Source organism: Dama dama, chromosome 14 (assembly GCF_033118175.1).
Source record: "Dama dama isolate Ldn47 chromosome 14, ASM3311817v1, whole genome shotgun sequence".
NCBI classification, from domain to species: Eukaryota; Metazoa; Chordata; class Mammalia; order Artiodactyla; family Cervidae; genus Dama; species Dama dama.
The window spans coordinates 52,155,009-52,173,129 of record NC_083694.1 but is presented as its reverse complement, the minus strand read 5'-3'; the positions used below and the strand labels follow the sequence as shown (position 1 = coordinate 52,173,129).

The 18,121-nt window shown below is 39.9% G+C and overlaps 1 protein-coding gene across 2 annotated transcripts in view; it reads left to right on the top strand.

The window, feature by feature from the left end:
• The first annotated feature begins 12,146 nt into the window (after positions 1–12,146).
• The window catches only part of RC3H1 (ring finger and CCCH-type domains 1), a 71,745-nt gene continuing 65,770 nt past the window's right edge, over positions 12,147–18,121 (top strand). The window contains exon 1 of one of the 2 annotated variants that reach the window (XM_061160748.1): positions 12,147–12,344. The gene's annotated coding sequence lies outside the window, so the exon portion shown is untranslated. The remainder of the gene's footprint in view (positions 12,345–18,121) is intronic. The other variant, XM_061160747.1, reaches the window with a different exon arrangement.

The following is an 18,121-nucleotide window of genomic DNA, read 5'->3' as shown; positions in this document are numbered from 1 at the left end:
TATAACAGGTTATCAAATATTTGCTGTGATTCCTTGTGATAAAGTCAATGCAAATTAGTTTTGTTCTGTGACTTTTATATCATCAGTTGAGAACATCCGATGCTTGGTTAGATGTTGCAGAAACAAGGTTACAAATCTCTGCAGAAAAGAACCACAAATGAATACTTCAATTATGAAAGTGGAAGTAAGTTTGCACAAAATTTTAAAAATAATTCTTTTTCCATGTAATTTTAGCAAAGGTTTTGCCCCAGATGAAACGCTTGATTAGAAAGAATGCCTGTTAGCAAAAGGAGTTTGAGAAAAAATAAAAAGCACTTTGCATTTGTCATAATTTTTAGCTAAGAGAGATATTTACATGCAGACTTTTCCCTTGAGAAATCTGTGCAATATTAGTTTTTAATGTAGACACTAAACATTCTTGGCAGAATAAAGAACACAATCACATCAAAGCTTGAGAGGACTGCTTATTATTTGAGTATAATCAATGAACTGAGTAACAGAAGGAAACATGTAATTTAGGATATCTCCACTTCAGTTTAAGTGAAATGGATGCAGATGTTAAGTTTTGAGATTGTTATGACTAGGATCATGAAATCAGGGCCCAAAGAAAGAAAAAATCATAGATAATTCCTTTAAAGTGAGTAAACATCAACTATATGAAAAATCAGAAAACGGCTTATTTCTGTGGACCCTTGATTGCTGTGCCCTTTCCCTTGTATGTTAAACTATTTTGGTGGTTAACATCAGCAGAGAGGGAATTTTCTGGAAGAACCCTGAGTGGCTTATACTTTTAATAGTAAGGTAGGGAACTGAAGGAAGCTAGATGGCCAGAACCTGGGCTAAAGTCAGTCCAGAAACAGCCTGGTAAGGGTACTGTTGACCTGACCAGTGGAGGCTGGACCCCATCTCAGGATTGTTGCCACTGTTTCATCAGACTCTGGATATCACAGGTGTGAGTGGGATGAATTCTACTTATGTCTGTGTAACTCAGTTCAGACTCAAAGTTCCAAATAACAGCATCCAGCCTACCAAGCTTAGATCACTTTCTCTCACTCTAGGATGCTGTGGGGTAGAGGGGGAGGAGGTGGCAGGTGGAGGGCAGAAGGCAAATATCTGGATTTTCTGCCTGTAGTGGGAGGAAAGATCATGCCACCCACAAATATTCCCAATTGGAAAATTCCCTAACAGTATAAGAAGGGAAGGGTAAGATGATGAGCAGTCAAAAAATTATAAATATCCATTATAAACATCTATCTTTCAGGGGTATGAGGTGATAGAATCTTGCTCTGCCCAACAGCTACTATACATCATTTCTGCAACTGTAGGCTGTAGGTTAGGGGCTTCCCAGGCAGCTTGGTAGTAAAAAAGAATCTGCCTGCCAATGCAGGAGGTGCAGGAGATGTGGGTTCTGTCCCTGGGTTGGGAAGATCCCCTGGAGGACAAAACAGTAACCCACTCCAGTATTCTTGCCTGGAGAATCCCATGAACAGAGGAGCCTGGTGGGCCCTAGTCTATAGGGTCGCAAAGAGTTGGACACAACTGTGAGACTGAGCACACATGAGGTGGTAGCTTACTAAATCACCAATTATTGATATAAACATATCCATATATACATGTACACACAAGCACACAAATTGATCCACTGAAGTTTTTTTGTTTTTTTTTTTTCCTAAGTTTACGGTTCCTATTGAGAAAAGGAAACGTCTTTCTTTTTTCCAGGTCAAATAAAGGGTATGGTCACAGGTGTTATTAAACAACAGCTATATCACAGCACCTAACCTCAGAGAATAAATTTGAAACTAATGTATTTTGATGAAATAACATTGCGAGAAAGCAATCTAGCCATATACAGTCATGAGGTTCTGTTTAAGCGACTCCTTTTAAAAGATGCTCCCTTATATAGCTTACTGATGAGAAGGAAATTCTAATAAGGGGCATTGTTCTCCTCTTCACATTGGTTCCTGAATGACCCCTTGTGCTCCTTTGATTTTATCTGATATTTTCAAGTCAAAAGTATTAGGAAAATCTGCCCACCTGTGAACTCAGTTTCCCGTTTAGTCTTGTAGGGTCATCTGTTTACATGACAATTACTCATACAGGATTATTTGCAAATATTATGTCTGCACTGTTGTTGTTCTGGGTTACTAATTCCTTGAAAAGGCAGGATCTCTGTCTAATTGTGTTTAAGACCAAATATTGGTCATTACATGTAAGCAAGATTTTTAAAGCTGCTGTTGTGCATTATAACAATAAATAGCTTGCCTGGCTACAGCAAATAAAATCTCTCTTCAGGGAAGACAGGTTTGACAAACCACAGTGTGGGGGCCAAATCCAGCCCACCAGCATCTCTTTATGTCTGCTTTTATAAACAAAGTTGTACTGGAATCCAGTCATGTTCATTAGTTTACACATTGTCTAGAGCTGCTTGCATGCTATAACACAGTTGAGTAGTTGTGGCAGAGACCAGATAGCCTGTAAAGCCTAAAATATTTACTATCTGGCCATTTACCAAAAAATCTTGCTGACCATTGATCTATGTCAGTGGCTCAGAGCACAGAATGGGATCTTCTGTAAAATCCCCAAAAAGAAAAACTCCCTGGTCCCACACCAATACCCCAAACCGAAATCTCTGGAGAGCTGGAGATACACAGTTTTTAAAAGTTCACACAAAATTGAGAATCACCAGCCTAATATAATACATAGTACCTAGTAATTTTGGCTTCCTGGATGGCTCAGTGGTAAAGAATCTGCCTGCCAATGCAGACCAGGAGACATGGGTTCAATCCTTGGGTCAGGAAGATTCTGGAGAAGGAAATGGCAACCCATTCCAGTATCCTTGCCTGGAAAATCCCATGGACAGAGGAGCCTGGCAGGCTACAGTCCACGGGGTCACAATGAGTCAGACACAACTGAGGAACTGAACACACACAAGCACACAGTATAATTTTAAAAATTTTCATTCACTGAGTGTCTACTACTAATAGATGTCAGGCATTGCACTAGATGCTCAACATGTATTTTCTCATTTACCTACATAAAAACCACTTTAGATACATTTTAATTTAATACATTAAATACATTCAATCCTTATTTTATAGCAAAGGAAATACAGCATTCTAAGGTTAACTTGTACAACACAGCCAGTAAGTAACGGGACAAGGGTTTGCACTAGGTCTTTCTACATGTCCACGACTGACAACAGAAGAAAAATATACAGGTGGAAAGAGATACTGATTCTTATCCCCTGAGATGTGCATTTTCTCTGGGGCAGCTGTAGTATCTCCCATTACTAATGTTACACGGACCTCCATAAGAATAGTTGGCCTAAGTATGACTTAGGTCTAGGTATAACTGCTGAATTCTACCATTAAAAGAAGGTAGCACATCTGAGAAAACACTGGAACATTCAAATAAGATGTTATTCAAATCTAGAAGATAACAAAAGGGAAATAAACTTATGGAGTAACATAAGGGTGAAAACTCATCTTCAATGAGGAATATGCCACAGGGACATTTTCATATCTGGTTCATGACCTGTCTCCTATTGGTAGAGCTCAACTTTAATCCCTAACCTCTTAGAACACCATAAAGAACTCTAAAGACTCACCTAAGCCCAGATCTTAGAAATTAAGGCATGGAGCAAAAGGAAGTTTCCTCTCCATCTTGCTTACAGCACAACTTTCAAATGCTGGTTTCCTGAATGATTTACATATCAATGTCCGACTGTTTCTTAACTGGTTATTTATAACAAGGTAAATCTAATAATGCCTAAGAAATATTGAACATACTTTTTTTTGCTAGATGATATAATTTGGTTACAAAATGTATTTAACCTCAATATATCAGAGCAACTAAAGAGCCTCTTGATGAAGGTGAAAAAGGAGAATGAAAAATCTGGCTTAAAACTCAGCATTCAAAAAACTAAGATCACAGCGTCCAGTCCCATCAGTTCATGGCAAATAGATGTGGAAAAATGGAAAACAGTGACTGGCTTGATTTTCATAGGTTTCAAAATAACTGCAGATGGTGACTGCAGCCATGAATTAAAAGACACTTGCTCATTGGAAGAAAACCTATGACAAACCCAGATGGCATATTAAAAAGCAGAGCCATCACTTTGCCAACAAAGGTCCATCTAATCAAAGCTATGGTTTTTCCAGTAGTCATGTACAGATGTGAGATTTGGACCATAAAGAAGGCTGAGCACTGAAGAACTGGTGTTTCTGAACTGTGGTGCTGGGGAAGACTCTTGAGAGTCCCTTGGACAGCAAGGAGATCAAACCAATCAATCCTGAATAAAGGAAATCAACCCTGAATGTTCTTTGAAAGGACTGATGCTGAAGTTCCAATACTTTGGCCACCTGATGGGAAGAACCGACTCACTGGAAAAGACCCTGATGCTGGGGAAGATTGAGGGCAGGAGGAGAAGGGGTCAAGAGAGGATGAGATGGTTGGATGGCATTATTGACTCAATGGACATGAGTTGGTGCAAACTCCAGGAGACAGTGAAGGACAGGGAACCCTGGCGTGCTGCACCCCAGGGGTTACAGAGCTGACTGAGCGACTGAACAGCAACAACACCTATAATCGCTTATTCAGGCAGAGCTCTAAATGCTGTTCAAACCATTAGCTTTGACAAAAATGTTTAATCCAGTCATACTAATCTTGGGTTTATTCAGGTTCCAGTATCCGTCTTTTGCTAACTCTCATTGTTGCTGTTGACTTAGATAATTTTGATAATTTGGTTTTTATAATTCTAGTATCCTATTTATTGTTGCTAATTTATGCCTCCCAAAGCATAGATATTTTATAGTGCAAGGAGTAATTAGAAAAAGAAAAGCAGCTTCAGATTTCACTGGGTAGATTTAAAATTGTACTTTAACTAGGGTACCTTTTACTTATTAGTATGATACTGTAAAAATGAGCACTTATAATTGTTATGGGCTGAACTGTGTCTATCCATCCCTCTTGCTCCCACCAAAGTCACAAGTTATAGCCCTATAGTACCTCAGAACATGGCTGAATTTGGAGATAGGGTCTTTGGAGAGATAACTAAGGTAAAGTAAGGTTATAGGGGTAGGCCTTAATCTAAAATACCTAGTGCCCCATAAGAAGAAGAGATAGTACACAGATAGACATGATGGTGAAGACAGAGGGAGAAGATGACTGTCTACAAGCCAAAGGGCGAGGCCTTGGAAAAAACCAAGCCTGCCTACACCTTGATTTTAGACTTCTAGCCTCCAGAATTTTGAGAAAGTATCTGTTGTTTAAGCTATCCAAAATGCAGTATTTGTTACTACAGCCCTAGCAAACTAACACAATAATGAAAACCAACAGCATTCCAGTGAGTTTTGCCCAATTTAAAAGTGGAGCTACTTTCTCCCATGACACTGTTTAAAGTATTATAGAACCTAGAATGCACCTCTCTGCCTCAAGTTGTCTGATGTCTCTTTCATAAAGGGGTGCTGTTTACTATCACCCTGGAATGGGTCTCAGGAGATCAGCTGAAGTTCAGATATTCTTAATTCACGGGTGGTAGGCCAGTCCAAAAGCAATTACAGGCAGGACTCAGATACATCATTTTATTTAGCTCTTTTGGAATCAAGTCTACAGGAATCTAGTTCCAGAAATCCCAGAACTAACTTGGCTACATCTTCCATGATCATTTTGGATTGTTACCCTGGATCTACGGCAACCCCTTAGGTGTAGTTTGCAGTTACTAACTCAGGCCTGTTTTGAGATTGCACTGTAAAGATTAAGGGCAGGTCAGAAACTATTGATTTCCTCCTATTTCCTTGGGACACCTTCCTCTATTTCTCACCCCACAGATTTATCTTAATGAACACTGGTAAAAAGTGTAGATTGGGTGAAAATGTAGACTATGGGGAATCTATATACAAGGAAAGGAGGGTGAGAAAGAAAGGACTAATTTGGCCTCCCATAGTTAATTTACCTAAAGCAATTCAGAAAATCCAAATGACTCAGCTCCAGTACCCTCTGTTTTGTGCATGTGTTCATTTTTGAGGCTGCCATTCCCTCTGCATACATAAATAATTTACACTGGAGAGGTCTCAGGACCTAGCCATACTTTCAGTTCAGTTCAGTCGCTCAGTCGTGTCTGACTCTTTGAGACCCCACGGACTGCAGCACGCCAGGCTTCCCTGTCCATCACCAACTCCTGGAGCTTACTCAAACTCATGTCCATCATGTCGGTGATACCATCCAACCACCACACCCTCTGTTGTCCCCTTCTCCTCCCACCTTCAATCTTTCCCAGCATCAGGGTCTTTTCCAACAAGTTGGTTCTTCCCACCAGGTGGCCAAAGGATTGGAGTTTCAGCTTCAGTGTCAATCCTTCCAATGAATATTCAGGAATGATTTCCTTTAGGAAGGACTGATTGGATCACCTTGCAGTCCAAGGGACTCTCAAGAGTCTTCTCCAACACCACAGTTCAAAAGCATCAATTCTTTGACACTCAGAATTCTTTATAGTCCAACTGTCACATCCATACCTGACTACTGGAAAAACCATAGCTTTGACTAGATGGACCTTTGTTGGCAAAGTAATGTCTCTGCTTTTGAATATGCTGTCTAGGTTGGTCATAACTTTCCTTCCAAGGAGTAGCGTCTTTTAATTTTATGGCTGCAGTCACCATCTGCAGTGATTTTGGAGCCCAAGAAAATAAAGTCTGTCACTGTTTCCAATGTTTCCCCATCTATTTGCCATGAAGTGATGGGACCAGATGCCATGATCTTAGTTTTCTGAATGTTGAGTTTTAAGCCAGCTTTTTCACTCTCCTCTTTCACTTTCATCAAGAGGCTCTTTAGTTCTTCTTTGCTTTCTGCCATGAGGGTGGTGTCATCTGCATATCTGAGGTTGTTGATATTTCTCCTGACAATACTGATTCCAGCTTGTGCTTCATGCAGCCCGGCATTTTGCATGATGTACTCTGCATGTAAGTTAAATAAGCAGGGTGACAATATACAGCCTTGACGTACTCCTTTCTCGATTTGGAACCAGTTGTTCCATGTCCAGTTCTAACTGTTGCTTCTTGACCTGCATACAGATTTCTCAGGAGGCAGGTCAGGTGGTCTGGTATTCCCATCTCTTTCAGAATTTTCCATAGTTTGTTGTGATCCACATAGTCAAAGGCTTTAGCATAGTCAATAAAGCAGAAGTAGATATTTTTCTGGAACTCTCTTGCTTTTTCGATGCTACAACAGATGCTGGCAATCTGATCTCTGGTTCCCCTGCCTTTTCTAAATCCAGCTAGAACATCTGGAAGTTCATGGTTCATGGACCGCTGAAGCCTGGCTTGAAGAATTTTGAGCATTACTTTGCTAGCATGTGAGATGAGTGTAATTGTGCGGTAGTTTGAACATTCTTTGACATTGCCTTTCTTTGGTATTGGAATGAAAACTGACTTTTCCTATCCTGTGGCCACTGCTGAGTTTTCCAAATTTGCGGGCATATTGAGTGCAGCACTTTGACAGCATCATCTTTTAGAATTTGAAATAACTCAACTGAAATTCCATCACCTCCACTAGCTTTGTTTGTAGTGATGCTTCCTAAGACCCACTTGATGTCTCCTGTGGAGGTACGGGTCAGCAGTGGCCTGCCACAGGGGCTCTGGGTGCAGCAGACCTAGGTATGGCATAAGCCCTCTTGGAGGAGGTCACCATTAACCCCACCATAGAGCCACCAGAACTTATACAGGACTGAGGAAACAGACTCTTGAAGGGCACAAACAAAATCTTGTGCACACCAGGACCCAGGAGAAAGGAGCAGTAACCCTGAAAGAAACTGACCCAGACATGCCCATGAGTGTCCAGGAGTCTCCAGCAGAGGCGTGGGTTAGCAGTGGCCTGCTGGAGGGTCAGAGGCACTGAGTGCAGCAGTGCCTGTGTGGAACCTTTCAAAGGAGGCTGCCATTACCTTCATTACCTCCACCGTAGTTTGGCCTCAGGTGAAGTAACTGGGAGGGAACACAGCCCCTACCATCAACAAAATTGGATTAAAGATTTACTGAACACAGCCCCACCCATCAGAACAAGACCCAGTTTCCCCCTCAGTCTTTCTCTCCCATGAGGAAGCTTCTATAAGCCTCTTATCCTTATCTATCAGAGGGCAGACAGACTGAAAACCACAGTCACAGAAAACTAACCAAACTGATCACAGGGACCACAGCCTTGAATAGCTGAGTGAAACTATGAGCCTTGCTGTGTAGGGCCACCTAAGATGGATTGGTCATGGTGGAGAGTTCTGACAAGACGTGGTCCACTGTTGAAAAGAATGGCAAACCACTTCAATGTTCTTGCCTTGAGAACCCCATGAACAGTATGAAAAGGCAAAAAGGTATGACACTGAAAGATGAACACCCCAGGTCAGTAGGTGCCCAGTATGCTACTGGAGAAGAGTGGAGAAATAACTCCAGAAAGAATGAAGAGACAGAGCTAAAGCAAAAACAACACCCAGTTGTGGATGTGACAAGTAATGGAAGTTTAGTCTGACGCTGTAAATAGCAGTATTGCATAGGAACCTGGAATGTTAGGTCCATGAATCAATGTAAATTAGAAGTGGTAAACAGGAGATGGCAAGAGTGAACAGTTGACATTTTAGGAATCAGTGAACTAAAATGGACTGGAATGAGTGAATTTAACTCAGATGACCATTGTATTTACTCCTGTGGGCAAGAATCCCTTAGAAGAAATGGAGTAGCCATCATAGTCAACAAAAGAGTCTGAAATGCAATACTTGGATGCAATCTCAAAAATGATCTCTGTTCGTTTCCAAGGCAAACCATTCAATATCACGGTAATCCAAGTCTATGCCCTGACCAGTAATGCTGAAGAAGCTGAAGTTGAACAGTTCTATGAAGACCTACAAGACTTTCTAGAACTAACACCCAAAAAAGATGTTCTTTTCGTTATAGAGTACTGGAATGCAAAAGTAGGAAGTCAAGCAATACCTGGAGTAACAGGCAGATTTGACCTTGGAGTACAAAATGAAGCATGTCAAAGGCTAACAGAGTTTTGCCAAGAGAATGCACTGGTCATAGCAAACACCCTCTTCCAACAACACAAGAGAAGACTCTACACATGGACATCACCAGATGGTCAATACCGAAATCATCTGTACTTTGACAGATCTAATTCAAACTTCATTCTCATATCCTCCAATGAGCCATCTATTGAAGCTGATTGTACTTATATGCCTCTACATACAGATCTAATGCACAGTATTGACATCTGTCAAAAGGTAGGTTCTATGACATTAGAATGATGATTCCCACTAGTTTTTCCTTTTAACTTTTACAGAAGTCTATATTTTTATGCAAGAATCATCAAGCTATTTTATACTCCAGCTGTTGACAAGTACTTTTCATTGTATTCTTCCCACTAGATTATTACATTTCTTTAAGGCAGGGATACATGATTCATTTATCTTTGAATTTTTTCCTCCTCTTCCAGTCCTTCCCACTCTCTAGCCCCCCTACTCAATAACATGGCATCTATCTATAACAAAGAGTTGGGTATATATGTGACCTACCGAACTTATCCTAGTCTCTGTTCCAGCTGTTGCAGTGAGTGAGTTGGTAGTTAAGGTTTTTTTCTAGCCCTAATACAATAAGCAACGCTTTAAGTTGAAAATTACACATTCCAGATCAATTTTAAAGCATGTGGTAACTTAAAAAAATCACTTAGCATAAACTAAAAAGCATAGCCTATTCTAAACAAATAATCAAAACATTATATAGGCATACCAGAAAACACTTTTAAAAGATTTATAAGGCCTTATTCTGATTTGTGTGTAACATTAAAAAAACAGCACTAAAATTTTTTTAGGGTTCATGCTAAGAGCAAAATTGTATTTGGTTACTGTCATCCTTATTTGACTGATCAAGAAACTAAAGACTATAATGATATATATCTAAAATGGATTTTTAAAGAACATGTGTATACCTTTTGTGTGCCATGTGCTGTTCTAAGCCCTTTACATGAAAATTTACTTATAAATTTCACTGGATTAAAACAAATTATATAATTTAAGCATTTAGAAGCTTAAATATAATTTAAATTTGAACATAATTATTTAATCTTTTTCATATTAACTCTCAACACCCTAAAATGGTTACTATTATTTAACAATAACAGAGCAAAAATTTTAAACAGCGGCATCAGGGGGGAAAAGTGCTGAATTCACTAGCTAGAATTCTTACAGAGTTAATTTGGGAATAAAATCCAGGATATCTTTTTTTTTCCACTGAATAACCATATTATCTGCTAAATAGACTCAGTCTCATGGGAGAAATTATTCTCTGCACTTAATACGTCTACCCTATCTGGGGCATTCAAAGCATATAAACTACTTTTTGTAGATTAGTTTTTATTGCAAACACTTGTTTTTTTCAAAGCTGGTCCCTTTTTTTGCCAAATGTTTGTTTAATTATATCATTAAAATGAATTTTGGGAAGCCCCTGCATTTTACACTTATTTTTAACAAAAATAAAAATAAATTTAACTTAAAAACCTTACTTTTTAAGGGGACCTTGAAGCGGGTCTACCTGTTGAGGTGTAACTATTAACAGTTCAAATAAATTACATGATCCAGGTTGACTGTAATGAAATTTGGCTTAGTTGCTTCACCTAAACAGGGAAGTTGGCATGTTTGCCTAGCAACAGCTGCTGAAACCTTCTGTTGTGGAAGGTTCCCTAGGAGTGAGAAGGGAGGAGGAGGAAAAACTGGAGGAACAGATTAATCTGTTTTTCCCAGCAGGAGACGGGAGGCCTGGCTAAGGGAAATGCTATCCAAAAGATAGCCTTTAGATTAGCACACACCCACCTAATCCCTCCATGGTAGCTAGAAATTTGCCCTTGGCAGGACTGGGGTTACTATTTACTGGGTTGAAGAGATGGTTACTGATTCAGCCCACTTCAAAGAGACTAAATTCCAATCAGTATAAAGACATCAATAGGTCTTCTAGAAAGAAGCGGAAATCTGAGTAGCAGGAGGGTGTTAGCAACTAAAAAGAACTGTTCTCTGCTCAGAATTTAGGAAGGTGTGTGATATATTACTTACAAATAATATAAAAACACTGGCTGTTATAGTAATTGAATTTATCACCTTAAAAGCAGAAGCTTCTCTAAATACAGTACTTCTTTTGGTATTGGGGATGTATGCAGGGAAGAAAGGACAGAACTGCAAAATCTCTCTTCTCTTGGCCAGACCTGAGGAAAAAACAAAGGGATGATAATGCAGAGGAGTATTAACTGGGTGCTTATTTGAGGACCGTCTCTATTCTAGATGATTTATTTTGTAATTAGGACTGTATGGTATAAGAAGAATCCCCATGTCTCTCCTTTCTTAAAAGCAAATGTTTGGTTAAACTGAATAGTCTTGAAGGGGTCTCCCATGGCCCCAAATGAAAATGGTTTCTTTTCCATAAGGGAGAAGAAACTTTCAATAACTACAAGGTTAGCTTTTAGATCCGAGTTTTTTCTTCTAAGAGCCAGTTCTTTTCCTGCCCTCCCTCAGACAACTCTTAATTGGTCACATAGGCCTGGAGAGACGTTTTGAGGCAGTCGAGTGTCCAGGCCTTTGGACTGTTCAGCCCTGTTGGGAGGCTGAATTCTTCAGAGACTCCTGACTAGGGCAAAGCTGGTGTGATCAGGAACCAGGATAAAATGAGATAAGAACAAATTCTTCTGGGGTGTAGGAGGAGAGACGTGAAAAAGAAACAAGAGCAGAGGGACGAGTTGAGAAAGTCAAGGGGCTAGAGGTGAGCGCGGGACCGGTTGGAAACGTCAGACATTTTCCAATTCACCCTCGCCGTCTGGCCACTTGCCCGCGGGACGCCGAGGCGCTGGAGGACCAGTTCTTCGGCTCAGGGCGTGGGTGCGCGCCGGGTCCAGGCGGGGAGCGACGCCGCCCTCCCTCCACGGCGTTGGTGGCGGGTGACTCAGAGCTTGGCTCCCGCGCCCGCCCCGCCCCCTCCGCCTGCCCCGCCCCCGGAAGGAGGAGCCTCGCCCTCGTCTCCGCCCCAGTCTCTGGGGCGGGCGGGAGCCCGAGGAAGAGGAAGGGGACGAGGACAACGAGCGACGGGGCGGAGGAGGAGGAGGAGGAAGAGGAGGCCGACCAACAAGATGGCCCCTGCTGCAGGAGCAGCCTCAGCAGCAGGTGGGGGGCCGGAGGCGGCGCTGGTGGTGGCGGCGGCGGCCGTGGCCCGGCGGCCTGGGACAGAGTCAGAGTCGACGGTGGCAGCGGCGGCGGCGGTGGCTGCCCCGGCGGTGGCGACGGCCGCGGGGACTCGGAGCTGAGAGGAGCTACTGCTCGGACCAGCGCGGTGAGCGAGCGGCAGGCGGCGGCGGCGGCGGCGTGGGGAGCCGCCGGGCGGCCGCGGCCCGGCCTCCGTCGGGAACAATAGGCGGCCGCGGCGGGGCAGGGGCTGTCCTCGGCCGCCCTCGGGTCCTCGGCCGTAGCGTCCGCCCGCCCGGCCTCGGGCCCCGCCAGTGGTCCAGGGACTTGTCAGTGGCCGGCGGCCTTTAGGCCTCAGGCCTCCGCGAGCCGCCTGGAGGGCCTGCAGGGGTGGGTAGGCCGTGGGGAGGTACAGACGCCGCCCTGGACGAGGGGAGGGCGAGGGAGGCTTGGGCCATAGGGAGGGGGCCACCAGGCTGCCCAGCCCCTCTGTTAGTCCGAGGACCTCGGCGGGAGCAGAGAGCGTCCGGGGGATGCTTTTTGGACCCTCAGGCTGCGGGGGTGGAGGAGGTGCAGGCGTCTGTAAACAGGCGCCGCCTCTGCCTCCCAGCACCTCAAGGCTGCTCCTTCTCCCCTGCCCCTTAAGCGCTCCCTTTCCTTGGCCAAGTGGGCTTTACGAAGTCTCTGCCTGGAGCTACTGCAGAGCGAGCCCGGTAGTCTTTTTTTTTCCTTCCCGGCGGCGCTAGGGCGGTTAGGTTTGCAGGTGTTTTTTTAAAAAAAATTAAGTGCACAACAGCAAGAAATCTACCAGGTAAAATGTGATTATCGACAAAGGATGGAGAGAGAGAGAGAGCTAAAGGCTCTTCCTCCTTAAACATCTCTAGGCATCGGTTCTCTGTAAACATCAATTGTGTTCGCTTCCAGGGTGAGAGTGAAACAAGGGCTCTTTTGGAACGGTAAATAATATAACTCTTGACATCCCAGAATAGTCCCAGAAACTGGAAACAAAGCCGCTTACTGGCAACGCGGAGACAAATTGTAATGTTTGAATAGAACTTTTCTTCAAAGGAACCGTTTTAAATTATTAATGTGCCTCGTAAGAAACAACATTAACTAGATAAAATAGACCTAATGAAGCATTTCTTCAGGAGACAGAAGAGGTTCATCTCCAGGCCGGAACTGGTCTTTTTTTTTTTTTTTTTAACAATTTTCAAAAAGTAGAAACAACTGTTCTCTGTTGGATGTTTAGGCTTATCAAGACGCATTATTAGCTGCCCTGTGTAGTGATTTCTGAAATGTCAACAATTAACTACTATTTCTCCTAAACTTAATTTCTCAAGGAGGAAATTATCCAAGTTATTTCAATTTCAGTTTCTATGACCGTATGGAGAAATTTATATTAAAATTGTTTGAATGTGTCCGAAAGACTGCTTTCCACTATTTAACACTCACTGTCATGGTCCAATTAGTTTGCGTTCTTCACAGGACCTGTGCTGTGCAGAGAATATGCCAGTTAATATCTTTTACACAGTTTTAGGGTGAACTTCTAATTAGAATTGTCCATATCTGTTGTAATTTAGAGCATTTTCAGGTTATATGAAGTTTAATGAGAAGCACTGGTCCTTGGTTCTTCCACAAGAACTCACGGTAAATAGACTAGCAATTGAATAAACGTGGAGGTTGGACTATTTTTTTGTTGTTTAGAATTGAAGTATAATAGATGATATGAATGACTTTCATTTTATGTCTAGTATAAATAACGTGGATGTTTTGACTTTTTAGGTAGTGGGGAAAGAACAACTTTCACATGGCTCCTGCTGATGTGAATTTTCTGGGAATACATTTCGACAGGGACATTTTTTAAGTGTTCAAAGTTATAATTTAATCAGTTGTTTTTTTTTTTTTGCGAATTTTGTTAGGTTGATACAGAGTGTAAGTAATCTCTATATCATAATGATACTTAAATTTATCTGTGAATGATGCTTAAATTTATCTGTGACTCTAAACCTATTAGAACAATTGTAGTAACTTATGATTTTGTAAATTTTAAGTGATCAGTGTGCTTTGTTGTGGAAACAGATCTGTGTTAAGGACTAATTTGCCTCATCATCTTCCTGAAAACAAAGATTTTTAAGTGTTGATGGTTTTGTTTTTGAAATTGGATTCTGATCCAACAAGCATTGAGGCTAGGTCCCAGTTTCTATTCGATATTGAAAAAGCTCTTGGAGAATTGTGCTTTTGTTTGTGTCAAACTATTTTAAGATGTGATCCCTCAATTGTCATGTCCTCAATATCAGTGTTTATTCTGATTATATCAGTTCAGATTTTCTCAAGTGATAATTTAAGAATTTCCTCTAAGAAGTTTTGGGACCACAGCTTAAGAATTAGATTTGTGTTTTTGAGGTAATATTAAAAGTTACTATATGTTTGATTCATTTGGAGAAATTTGAAAGGCTTTTTTTAATACATTAAAAATCTAAAATTACAGTTTTTCAAAGCATATTTATAAAATGGATAAAAATATTTGCATTTATTCCTCCTAATTCGTCTGTAATATTGGTGGTATTCTCATTTTATATAGGAAGAGTCTGAGTCTAAGGAGAAGCTACTATAACTGGCAAAAAGACCACTTAATTAATAGGTGAAAAAGCTTACTCAAACCCAAGTCTTGTGACACAACTTATTAATAGATGTTTTACTACTGCTACTCCTGCCATATGTCCCAAGGTTAAATTTGCATCTCTTGTATGATGGATTTCTTTTTTTTAAACTATGAACTATGTTTTGTAATATTGTGCTTGCCTTTTGCACTAATATCCTTTCTAGTATCATTATTTGTACCCTGCCAGTATTCACTTATAAGTTTGAGAAAGTATTTACTCATGTAAATTACAGGAAAAACACTAGTTTTTGGTTTTAGTACATCTGAATGCCATACGTATAGAAACTCATACTGTTTACATAGAACAGATTTGTGGTAATGTTGTAATTGTTTCATGGCTTTAATTTGTTAACTAAATTGTGCCTTTGAAATAAATACTTAGGAAGATTTTTAAATGATTTTAGTAACATTCAATGATGTTAAGGTCAAGTCAGCTTACATTTGAAGTTCTTCATTTATAATTTTTTAAAGCCATAGACCATTTAGAATTCTGCAGCATTTTTTATCTCCAGATATTAGAGCTTGAAATGGAGTTTGGTGGGGCCTAATGAGTCTTTTCTTGCATATATCTTGGAAGTGGTTGGTATCCAGTAAAGTGAAGAATAAACTGATAAATGATCCTTGTTTGGTGGACATTTCAGAGCAGGATGTTCCTTGGCAGGGTATGCTGCCCTGGTTTAGCTTTGGCCCTGTCCATGCTCAGGAGTTCAGGTATTCTTTGGGGTTGGATTCAAGTAGGTTTAAATTCTCAGATTGACCTGCATCAAGACAGTCACAGATTTCAAAATCAGCCTGTTATTGGGATCTACTTTAAGATTACTGTCTCTTTTGTTTAATCCTAAAGTCTAGACTGTATTTGGACTAGCCTCTGAGGGTATAGCATAATATTAATTTTGTCAATCATTTATATAAAGGAATTTTTCTTAATCCAAAGTTTCTTAATGTTGAGTCTGTACATCTTCATGTGTGAAGTTTACCCAATCTGAAATGATGTTGCACTACATCCACAAGACAGTTAGCTTTAGCATACTTATTTATATCCAGTGTTGGTCAGATTTGTGCCTGTTTACTTTTTATATTCTTGCTTACTCTTTATGTAATATTAGACATTTCTCATCAGTTCACAGTATTTCTGATTGTTTGAGGTTTGAGAAAAAAATTTTAGTAAAAATTTTGATTTCACCTTACATGCACAGTTGAGCTGACTAAAATTGTGCTCTGTCCTAGAGGATTAAATATTGCAAGGTTCATTTATATATTTTTTGAGACTATTTACAAATGTATGTCAGCAATATTTTGATGTTTGTCAGGCATTTTAGTGCTGATATCAAATACACACCTATTACTGTACATATATGGTGATAATTTAGCTTGTAATGCTTTTTTTCTAAATATCTCCAAGATCTAAATAGCATTTGAATGTGGTAGCAGTGTTTTTGAAGAACTCTAAAATGGTCTATATATTGTAACAAATTTTTTTTAATGGAGGTTTAAATCGCATAATATAAAATTAACCATATTTAACAGTTCAGTGGCAATACATTCACAATGTTGTACAACCACCACCTCTGTCTAATTCTAAAACATTTTATCACCCCAAAAGGAAGCTCTTGTACCCATTGAGCAGTTACTCCCCATTCCCCCTCCCTCATTCCCTGGCAGCCCACCATACTACTTTCTGTCTCTGTGAATTTAACATAAAATCATTTTGAGCCAAGATTGAACACTAGTGCTGTGTATAATTGAAATTGCAAGAGAAGACTTTGTGATATGATTGTTAGGAATCAAAAACCACCTCATTCTTTGTGTTCTTCTCTAAGTACAGTAGGCATGCTGCCAGGGATTCTTTATGGGAGAAAAGTTGGAAGTCACAGCATTTTGAAGTTTTTGTTTTGATCACTCCAGAGAAGTTGTACTCTCAGATTCATTAGGGTTGTGAGAATTAACTAATTTTTATTTTATTTTATTTTTGAGAATTAACTAAATTTTAATGTTCTCTACAATTGTGAGCAATGAATACTTAGTCTGTTGTCTGCAACTTGTTTGCCTTTTGTATTTTCTTAATATATAGAAGAAACTTGGAATATTAATAAATAAGAACTTGTTTGAAGTTACAGTAGAAAATGTTTGTTAGATTGAAGGTCTTTTATCTTTTTTTTTTTTTTGAAGCTCTTTTATCTTTATGAGTCTAACTTTATGACTTTTATTCAGCTAACATTCGAGGCTGTTTGGAGTTAGGATTTGCTTGTTGACTAAATCTTCAAAACCTTGGTCTTGGCTCTATACCTAATTCCCTCCAAAAGCATGGACACTTAAACAGAAGCAATTGGTTTGTAAATGTTTGTTGGTCAATTGAGGGAGAAAATAAACAGACTTTTTTTTTTCTTTCTGGAATAAAGTATAATAAAGTTGGACTTCTGTAAATTTAGAATTACTGCTGAATTTGAAGCTTCAATTTTGGGCTTTGAAAATACTCTTTTATTCCTTTTGGAGAAGGAAATGGCAACCCACTCCAGTATTCTTGCCTGGAGAATCCCAGGGATGGGGGAGCCTGGTGGACTGCCGTCTATGGGGTCGCACAGAGTCGGACACAACTGAAGTGACTTAGCAGCAATGGGTGTGAAGTGGTATCTCACTGTAGTTTTGATTTGTATTTCTCTAATAGCTAATGATGTTGAGCATCCTTAACATGCTTATTGGCCATTTGTATATCTGTTTTGGAGAATGTCTATTTAGATCCTTGCTATTTTCTGGCTAGTTATATTTATTTTTTAATTATAGAGTTGTAAGAATGCTTCTATATTCTAGATGAAGGGCCTTATCAGTTATATAATTTGCATATTTTGTCCCAATTCTGTGGGCTGACTCTCCACTTTCTTGGTAGTGTCCTTTGTAGCATAAAAGCCTTTTAATCTAATGTGGTCTTTTGTGATGAAGTCCAGTTTATCTGTTTTTCTTTTGTCACTTGTGCTTTTGTTGTCACATCTAAAAGCCTTTGCCTAACCGCCCCCCCAAAAATAAATAAATAAATAAATAAAAAAGAAAATACTCTTTTATTCTTTTCCAAAATTCAAAATTAGGTACTTCCCCTAATTAAATTTAAATTTTAGTGTTTATGGTGAGAAGTGAAATACAGATTTTATATTATCTGTTAAAGATTTATAATACTTTACAAATACAGAAGATCTAAGCAGGGAAGAAGAATTTAAATTTTGATGCTAATTTCCTCTCTTTTAGGGAAAATTTAATTATTAAATGTAGTT